An 11350-nucleotide genomic window follows, 5' to 3' on the forward strand; every position below is an offset into this window, starting at 1 on the left:
CTACAAGACATGTCGTCATAAGGACTTTAAGACAATTGGCATCGTCATTGTAAAACGAATTCCCCTTTTACAATACACGTTTTAGATCTTAGATAGAAATATGAATTCGTTTGAATGCATACAAACAGCTTCTTAAATCCTCTTACATTTTGTTTTTAAGATATGGTGTATACTTTAGAAGTGTAAGAAGCATGCTCTTGTTTTAGAGGCTTTGAGTACTGGTAAGAAGCATATGTTATTCTTATAGATTATGTTAATAAGTACGCATTCAAGAACGTTTTGAATAAAATGTATCCAGACAACTGCATATCATATTTTCACCTCTTCCTTCATGCAGATGTATACTCTTGCCGAGAAGGTTTGTTTGATAGATATAGTGCTCACCTTATTGAAAAGGTAATTGGGTAAATTTTTGGTTTCAGTATATTATTCAAACACAACCAAGTTAACTTTTACATTAACATTTTCACAACTCACAAATTCCACACGCACACACATTTCATGATTCACAAGATCCAAGTTAGTTACACTAATCCTATTTACTTTGCAGAGTGCAACAACAACAAAAGTTATATACTGAGCAAATAGGCTATACATCAGTTCGCACTGTTCAAGGTTTAGAGTAGTTAAGGAACTAAATCGTACCCGATTATGTGATGCTAAGTTGCACCTTGAGATGATGGGCAATATTGCCCCTATAAAGGAGCAGGCAGTGACACTGACTTGCTCCTTGAAAGGAGCAATTTCGCAGCAGTCATGGAGCAAATAAGCACCACATAGGTGCAACGTCATACCAATAAGGCACAAGATTGCACCCTCAAGAGAGGGTACATTCTTGCATCCTTCGGGTACAAAGTTGCACCTAAAGGTACGAGGTTGCGCCTTTTTCAAGGGGGCAAAGTTGATCCCGAGGGTGTAACTTTCACCCTTTCTTGCGGGTACAAAGCAGCACCTAAAGTTCCAAGATTGCACCCTCAAAACAAGGCACAATCTTGGAACTTTGCATGTTTCTTTGCGCCCTCACGAAAGGATGTAAAGTTGCACCAAGATGTAAAGGCTACACGGGGTGCAAAGGTGCGCCGAAAGGTAAAGGGTGCAAGATCGCACCCTCATAAAGGTGCAACTTTGCACCACTTAGTGTGGGTGGAAAGATGCACCCTCAAGAAGAGGTGCAATCTAGCACCACTTAGTGTGGGTGGAAAGATGTACCCAAGGGAACATTTTCGCACCCTCAATAAAGGGTTCAACTTTGCACCCTCTCTGCAGTATTATTTTATACAAACGTGAACTCCTTGTTCCTTGTGAGCTACGTTTAACATGAGCGTCACCCAGTATTAGACACGTGTCAAGCCTTTGCAGACACATAATTTTTTTCTTCATATTGTTTAAAGGTCATTTAAAACAAATTTAAATATATATTTATTTCTTTTAAGTTAAGAGGAGCAAATGTGGAGATCATGACCTGTGATACATGTTACGGGAAGTCTATATTTTTATGTGTACTCGTTTTTGTTTTTTCAACTACAAGGAATTACCTATGAGCTAATTGGATAAAGAAGATGAGCATTCCTTTTTTTTTTCATCAGTTAATGTTAGTGCTGGAGTATTATTCTTGAAAAGTTGGCATCTAAATGTCCTCCAAACCAAGTACTTACTGTATAAAATTATATTCCTGTGAGTTACGTTTGTTATGAGCATGACAGATCTGTAGACACGTGTCATAGTGGTTACAAACACTAAGTTTCCCTTGCTTTCATCGTTATCAAGAAGCGATTTTTGAACAATTTCAGATGTTCTTTTTTTTTTCAATTTCGTTACGAGAAGGTAATAATATAAGGAAAGTTGAAAGTTTGGTTATTTTATCATTACTCATCTTCGTCTTCTCAACAAGAAGATGATACACATGAGCTCATTTGCTAAAGAAGTTGAAGGATGTTTAATTGCTGGTAGCCACGTAGGGGCTTTTGTCATAACATTTTGCATCTTAATCCCTCGAAACTCAGAACATGCAGTATTAGTTTATAGATAACATAATATAATGTTGTTGCTGTGAGCTTATTCATATGAATTTTAGACATGTTTCTCATATGTTGCTGTCATATGCTTTACTGAGAACAGCAAATGTTGAGTTTATTGGCAAGAGAGGTTGATCATTACTTTACATTTAAGTTCATTGAAGTGCCAGAGCATAAACTTGTCTTGAAATATTAGCATCCAAAACCCTCCAAACCAAAAACGTGCAATACTAGACACGACAGGAATTCCTTGTGTTTGTGAGTTATGTTTCTTAAAAACACTGAAGTTTTCTGCTTTTGCAATGTACTATGTTCAAAAACACTCTTGAACAATTTTCAGATTTCGTTTCTTTTTTAAGAGAAGAAAACGGTGAGGTCATGTGAAGCATGTTCCTAGAAGTTTTATTTCGTTAATAATTTTTCTTTACCCATCTCCTCAACCGTAAGGTGATACGGCACCTAAAAAGTCATAGGCCAAAGGTGTTGAGCTTTATTCCTCTTTTTAAAAAGTTGGCATTTTAAGCTATGTACACCGAGTACGATCTTACTGAATTGATTTCTTGTTGCAGTAGAATTGTATTTTTTATGAGCTTGATGGAGTATTAGACAATTGTATCAAGTGTTTGCAAAAACTGTTAATGTATTCCCTTTTGCTAATGTCCAAAGAGTTCATTTGCCAAGTTTTTATTGTCTTTTGTTTTAATCATCAGGGCTTTGTTTTATTATGGTCATAGAGGAAAGAAACTTAATCATAAAAAAAAACCTTCATATAAGAAGAGATACTGTAGGACACAATTTCATCAAAAGTTGTGATTTTCAACATTTCCAAAATGCAATTGATGAATATTTCTCCCCAGGGTACAGAAAGAAAGTAGTTTTTGTCTTGTTTAATATTTTTTTCACGTCAGTATGTTATAATACCCGCGGGTTTACGCCCACCCCACCAATTTCCATCCGGATGCTGTACCCGGCCCTGTTTTTTGTTTTTTGTTTTTTATTTTTGTTTTACACTGCAAAGAAAATGAGAGCACTGATGTTTGAGAAAAATCCCGACATGTTTGATTGGGCAATTCTTTTTTGCTGTCTACTATTCTTTCCAAATAAGTTTTTGGTTATCACTGAGGACAAATACAGATACCTTATTTCTTCTACCAAAACCACAGCACTGTATATTCTCATATTTCTACAGTATTTCGTCTCAACACTTGCCCTATAGATATTTCAAAGCATGTTTCCCTGTGCGCTCAAGAAACTCCCCCATTAAAGGAGACCTCCGGGTGATTCTCAGAATTTTACATGTGTACAACTATGAATTATAGTTATACTGAGGACAGAGTTTCAGAATTTGTGATAATGGGATAATGGGATGAAGAATAAGAATATTTTCAAAAAATAGAACAAATTGCAATGAACAAGGATGATGACATGGGAGAGTCACCATAAGAATGCATGAGTTGGGGCTCAAGGAAGCAGAAAAAAGGAATAAGGCATGCATAGATTATAGACAGGTGAACTCGCAAGCAAGCGGTATTGTTATGGATTTACACTGCTATCATTTCTGAAATATGTGAACCTTATAGCTGGTAGAATTGGGTCTTTGAGAGCGTCTGGGGGCTACGCCCCACCACTTAAAGCGTCTGGCAACGGTCATGCATTTATTCTGTAAGTGTAAGAACAAGTTCCAGTGGGTTTCATGGGGTTACTTTAATTTTCAGCTAGGCTAGCCTATACTGGTAAGAGTTTGGTCTTTGGGGCGTCTGGAGGCTATTGTCTGGCAACAATCATTCAATTACCCTTTGAGTGTATCAAAAGAACAAGTTCCAGTGGGTTTCAGGAGGTTATTTTTCCAGCTATAGGCTGGTCTAGCTGGTAAAATTGGGTCTTTGAGGGCGTCTGGCAGCTACCCCCCCCCCCCCCCCCCACACCACCACTTAAAACGTCTGGCAATGGTCATTCATTTATCCTGTAAGTGTAACGAACAAGTTCCAGTGGGTTTCACTAGGTTACTTGTTCAGCTAGGCAAGCCTAGCTGGAAAAAGTTTGGTCTTTAAGGGCGTCTGGCGGCAACCCCCCACCACTTAAAACGTCTGGCAATGGTCATTCATTTATCCTGTAAGTGTAACGAACAAGTTCCAGTGGTTTTCATGGGGTTACTTTTTCAGCTAGGCTAGCCTAGCTGGAGTTGGGTCTTTAAGAGCGTCTGGCGGCTACCCCCCACCACTTAAAACGTCTGGCAATGGTCATTCATTTATCCTGTAAGTGTAACGAACAAGTTCCAGTGGTTTTCATGGGGTTACTTTTCCAGCTAGGCTAGCCTAATTTTGGGGCCCTCCTGGCCACACCCACCACCGATGACCAGCCAGACGTGCATTTCCATACTCAGGGGCATATGTACTAAATTGCTATACACATAAAAATTGGTAACCTTTTCAGCTAGGCTGACCCCCGCTGGCTCCCGGACTATTGGGCATCTTGAACACAATATAAAAAAGATCATTACATGGCAAACATTTCCTGTCTATTTATTAATATCATCTTTTGCTCTTCAATACATTGTGACATGGGAACAATTCTTATGAATTACCTGAAAAAAAAATCACGGAAAAAGAGACTAAGATGAATTTGGAAAGATTTGCAACGAAGGCAACACTTGAACTGGGAGAAAAAATAAAAACAAGCCTTGCCACACACGCAAACCTCGGTACTTCACGTGGTAAGCGATAACGTGTAGCAATAATGAAGGTGGACGACGCAAATGATCACCACAATAATAAATGCCTCACAATTAATCCATCAAGTTGAGTTATGCATTTGAGAATGCTAATTTGTGTGGAATTTATTGTGACTCATGGGACTTTAGATAACAAAATAAAAAGAGGGAGATTACCACAAACACTGATCTGAATCACGTCAAATAAGACTAGTGGTACACGGGAAAAAAGGTTCAAATGACAAACTTGCTAAGACGTCATCAATTGCAACGGAAGTTGAAACCGCGCTTATTTCCCCCATAGACTCAGAAAACTCCTCCGTACCCTGTTTGCCCGGCTTGTTGCTCTCTGACATAAATAAAATTCCAAGTACATTCGAATTCAAGACAGGCGAAAATCTAGGATCAACACTTGAGCCCCAAAGGGCCCTTTTTTTCTCTTTATTTTCTTTTCTTATCAAACCAATTACTATAATAAAAGGATGACACATAAATACATGAAAATTATGACAATATCAACATTTGTAACTGCCGATAAAATACTTTTTATGTTTCATTTCCTCTTATTTCAGAGCTGACAAGTATTTTTGACGTAAGTAAACATCTGGAAAGTTTGAAAACTTTCGCCGTCCTTTCGCTCTCCGTCCAAGCATGAGCGACAACTTAAATCACAAACTAAAGGCCGTGTCACACCTTTCCGGGCCAGCTACGCGGGCTTGTTGAGGGAGGGACTTTCCAGCACGCAGGAGAATTTTCCGCGGGCTGACACGAATGTATGCGTGTTTCGCACTTGTTTCTTACCTGCTAGACGCGTGCTACTTATCTTCTACTTGCGTGTATTCCGTGTGACCTGCGTGAGAGCTTTGAAACTGATCCGTTTTCTGTTACGAGCGACTTACGGGTACTGAGAAGTACCTGCATTGGAGGTGCCTGCGAGGTGCTGCCGGTATAATGTTCTCCTACTGGTGTTTTCTGCGAGCGAACCCCCACGACTCACTCGGAACAAGTTTTGAGCATGCTCAAGGACTTGTCATATCGTATCTGGGGAAGTTTTGCGGCTTGACTTGCGGGGAAACAGATTTGCTACCCGGAGCTCTCCGCAGTTGGTCCGCACCTGACAGTACCTAGCGCGTATCTCGCCTGTAGTTGCCCGGAGGTGCGCACGCAAGTCCGATTAAACCGCAGCCAAGGTTTGAGCATGACCAAAACTTTTTCCGAGTGAGTCGCGGGGATGCCCGGAGAGGTCCACGCAGAACGCCAGTAGGAGGCCCTTAGCGGCAGCACCTCGCAGGCAACTCCCACGCATGTACTTCGCAGTCCCCGTATGCAGCCAAGACAATGATATTCTGTGGGACTTCTGCCATTCCTTCAGAGGAATTCCTTCACTGAGTTGTTTTCCCCCATGCGCCTGGCACACAGGTCACACAGTATACCCGCAAGTAGAATTTAAGTAGAACGCGTCCAGCAAGTAAGACACATGCACTGACTCGCCCAAATTCTTGTCCGCCCTCAGAAATTGTCCGGTATGCTGGAAAAATCCCTATACGCAACAAGCCCGTGTAGCTTGCCCGGAAAGGTGTGACAGGGCCTAAACATGGTTGCGGGTAAAAGGATTTGCGTGCGCACCTCCGGGCGACTACGGGTGAGATACGTGCTAGGTACTGTCATGTGCGAGTCACCTGCGGTCACCTCCGGGTAGTAAAAGTTGTTCTTCGCAAGTCGCACGCAAGGCTTGCCCGGAAAGGTGTGACACGGCCTTTACTTCTTTTGTGCGTTTTGTAGATGTTTGTGGAATATCTTTCAACGGCTTACGAATCAGAAATAACAACTCTCTTGTTTATAGCGTTGCCAATTTTCGCACTTTTCACCAATTTCGTCAAGTTGCAGGATGTTTTAGCCCCATCCCTCAGTAAAAGCAAAACTAAAACAAAACACAACAAAGCAAAACAAACGAAACACGAAACAAGCTTACACCTGAAAAGAGCTTTACATAGAGTATGAATAAATCAGTCTCCTCAGAAATACGCGTCTCGGTCAACCGTTCCTAAAGGCGCGTTGTGCGTAGCTGTGAAGATGAACGCATGATCGGAAGCGGGTAGCGCTCGAACGCGTTATGAATATTGTGTCTCATCGTTTCTCTTTAACCCTAATCCTTATGAGATGATTAACTTGGAAGATAAGATTAATCTCCTAGCCTACAGAGGTCGAATAGTTGGACAAAGGAAACATTGTACATTTTTCCTCCGAAAGTGAAGATTATGGAAAATGACGATTGAGTCAACGATAGGCCAAGGTGACAAAAAAAGGAGAAAGTTAGAGAGAGAGAGAGAGAGAGAGAGAGAGAGGGGGGGGGGGGGGAGTGGGGTGGGGGAGGGCGGGAAAGAGTAACTCCGACTAGAAGTCGGTCATCAGTCAACGTCTGTTTAATAAGCTTGCCTTCTTGGACTACTTCCGTTGATGACAAATTTTGCCAGGAGGCAAGATAATGAAGTGCTCCAGGCCTGATTTAGAGCATCAATTATGCAAACTCATTGCGGGTTCTGGAGCAATATTGTAATGGGATGGGTTTTAAAAAAGACAGGGGGAAGTTAACAGGATAGAGGGAGAATTCTGGAACATTGGAGAGGGAGGGAGGGAGAAAGAGGAAATATAGGGTATACCAAAAATGTTTATGTATTTCTGTGTAAGAAATATTCATGTCAACATTGGTCTAGTGTTTCTGTCCCAACTTCGTAGGATCAGCCTTAACTGACTCTTTCTGACCAATGCAGCCAATTACAAACTTCCTGTGGTGAAATAAGAATTTGCACACCATTCAAAGCTTACATGATGATAAATGTTCTGAAAAACACCGGCATAGAACAGGTAAATTGTACAAATTGAATGCTTACACAATGAAATCCGTATAAATTATGAATTTATCGTATCTTTACAATCAATGGCTTAAGTCACGCCCTCACATTTCACCAGTCCCGACTCCATGTCAGCGTCATATAGTAACCACGCGGTGTTGTGAAAAAAAAAATGTAGCAAGGCACTCTCTTATCTTTGTCACCAAAAGTATCCATTTCATGGTCTTGGCGAAAAGGAAATGATCTCGTCAATATGATTATATTTTAAGGCAAATTACAATGTTCCTAATGTTCCGTGACGTATTGTAGTGGCGTCCTTTTGAGATCATGAATTTCCTGCTTGAAAAGTGTAACATGTGATTAGACGGGTAGATAAATGAAAGAACTATATTCAAGGTAGCGGATTTGCGTTTGAATACAAGAAATGCTCAAAGTTACTGGAAAAACTTTTTCATCTTGCAGAGATTAACAAATATTGAAACCTCTTTCGTCAAATCTTAACTCCTTTATCCGAAAATCATCCAGTTTGTGAAGCGAGCTGCAAAATCAAAAATGCATTTCCATTCCTCAAATGACCGGGAAATCGGGTCTGCTGTGACGAAATTTCGCCGAACAAATAATGATTTTTTTTTAATTATTATTTTTGCTTGTGAAAACGTTAAGTGAAATGACTTGAAATTTTACCAAAATCAAATAACATGGGTGTATGGTTCAATTAGCGCTTCATCGTGTCATCGATATCATAAAAACGAACGGCACAGTCAACAGAACTGCAGTGACTCTTCACTAGTGACTGCAGCTGGCGCCCTTCCATTCGCAACCATGACTATTTTATGCACCGATCCGATACTTGATTTTAATATTTCACACTTTTCCCAAAAAAAAAGTGTCGTTGACGTGTACATCAATCTCCATTAAATTTTGAATGTCGACATATGACGAAGTTAGTTTTAGCTTTCGCATAAAATGAGTCCAGTGTTAGCAATGGTGACTTTTATATGAAGGAGATTCTACTTGCTATATTACAGAAAAACAAAATGTCTTCATTATCGACATATATGTGACGAAGGCAGTTAGAGAATTAGGAAGTGATGACGCCATCGTTGCTTATATAATTTTGCATACATGTAGGGCCTACGTCGTGCGATGAATTCCGTCGTTATTTCAAAACATAGGAAGATCTGAAATCCTCAACTTTTTTTATTTCAAGTCCAATCTTAATCTCTTCCGTATGTCAGTTCTTCCTCATTTATTACAGTCAACTTAAACGGTGATACCAGGCAGCTTGATACATTAAAACACATATTTTGCGATTGTTGCTCTTGCATTTTCTCCCTCTCTCTCTCACACACACATACATACAACACACATACATACACACACATACACAAAGATACATATTCTACATTATTTTACATCGGCACTGTCTGTTTTTTTAGAGCCACAATCTGTCAATACTTAGGAATTGAGGTAAAATCTAAACTCACCTGCTGTTCTCTATGTTATGAAAGAACTGAAGATTGTGCACATTTCTTTCCTGTATCTTTTCTTTTGTTTTTGTTTTTGTTTTTCATGTTAGAAACAATCATTCTTCAAAATCCATACGTGAACGGATGCTTGGTGCGGTCAGAATATCATTACAACTTGTGCGGTTACCTCCCTTTCCCCTCGAATGCGGTAGACCATTCTACAAACTTAATGCTGTAATAAATAATGAACGAAATGGTACATACATCCTTTCTCGCTGTCTGTTGGCCGGCCATGGCCGACATGCTTAAAAAAATCCCTGGTATGAAAAAAAAAAATAAAAAAATAAAAAATTACGATTTCTCCGTCAGCGATCCATGATGGAATGGCGGTCAACAGTAAAATGAAATTTCACTCCTTTAGATACATCAAAAGGGGAGAAGAGAAACGTTAAATATTAACCGTAGTATTTATTTGAAGACATACACGTTACAGATGTTCATGAAAAAAACAGATATAACACAATCGAGTCGGCTTGACTAAACGTACTCTCCAGAAGAAAATCATACGAGCATACATATATCACATTCATTCTTGTAAAGCTTGTGATCATGAGAATACACATTTAGCAATATGAAGTCATTAGACTATCAACAATTTTTCTAAAGCAATTTTATCCACCCCTCACCGACTTCCCAAAGTCTCACCGAAAGCTATAAGGTGTGAAATCTCGAAAGACGACATCACGATGGGGACAAGTTACGATGTTAGGCCCATTAAGCACATCCGAATTGCACATAATATCGTTACCCATTGCATTGGAGGAAGCATTGTGTCTAACAACAGAATACCGTACCTGTTTCGTGTATCCGTTAGATTATTTTCATTGTGTTTAAACTGCAAACTAACTTATTCAATGCTGCATTGGCTTAAACAGTAAGCCGGATGAGTAGTATTGAGAAACCATTATCAACAACTGCAGAGTTTCATTCTCACTGTCATTAGCTGCATTAATACTGAAGTAGTTTACTCATTTTTGCATGACTCGACTATGACATCTTAATGCTTTCAAATACAATTCTGACACGTCGCCATTGGCAACTGCAGACATTTTTTTTAACCTCTGACAGTTTCACCTAGCACTGTAATTGAATATGAAATACCTTGGAAGACGATCGAAGTCTTCGGATGATTTGATGACTAAGCTGTATTACACAACTTCCTCGGCCGTCACATAACACTTCTTGTCTACCAGAAACATTTCCATGTGATCTTATCGTAGAATTACAATAGAGATACATCATGGGAATAATCTAGCCACCTATGACCTATTGCATTAGGCATTAGGAGGTCCGTTTGTGTGGGCTCAGCAAGCTATAACATTTAATGAATTTTTAAGAAAAAATTTCGCTTGGTGATAGGATAAGGAGAAGAAAAGACAATTACTCTTAAAGTTTCAGTAATGATGTCCGTATTGATCAATTGTTGATCGGTCTTTCACAAGGTCAACGGTTTAGCTGATGAGATGAGCATTGGCAAAAGTGCTTAAAGACACTGCAGCAACAGCTTACTTGTAACCGAATGGCTTTCATTCAACTTGGGGTGAAATTTTGTGATTGTTTATGCTGTAATTTCCTATATTTTTTTCTTAAAGATGTGGACACTTCTGTTTCATATGAGATATCATTCAAGAATGCTGCGGGGCGAGCGCAATAAATCGTCAAATTTGTGTGTGTTAAAAGAACTGCAAATTAACATTTACAAAAATTTACAAGCGTTACGAATAAATATAAACTCTGCAAGAACTAATTCACACATAGTTAGTTCTTCGCGAGGATATACTTTAAGCAGAAACATACGAAGATATAATGATATCTCACAACGAACTCGACATGATTATACGAATGTAGGTTATAGTTGGATGTTTGATCAGTATACTGAAATCATTTCAAGTTTAGATGCAGTTTCTGATATTTATATATCTATCTTTACTTAACCTAATACTATTCTGATCTCCGGATCTTCATTTCTCCGGTATCTAAGAAACACTTATATTTGCATTCGTCATGAATTGGTGGTTAATTACGCGCAAATAGATGACGATTACAGTTGACGATTGCACAATAAAAAGACGACAAATTGGACTTGTTACTGCTGGTACCATTTCTTAAATAAACATACTCAGTAGACAATAACCACAGTGGTATTATATTTTTCTTTTATACAAATATACATCATAAATTGACAAAGTACATCGTAATATGATATGTGATATATCTTTTCTTACACTACAAGTATACTCAGTT

This window comes from Diadema antillarum, unplaced genomic scaffold (genome assembly GCF_040938485.1).
Source record: "Diadema antillarum isolate AM-2024a unplaced genomic scaffold, OU_Dant_1.0 scf00000170, whole genome shotgun sequence".
In the NCBI taxonomy this organism is placed as follows: Eukaryota; Metazoa; Echinodermata; class Echinoidea; order Diadematoida; family Diadematidae; genus Diadema; species Diadema antillarum.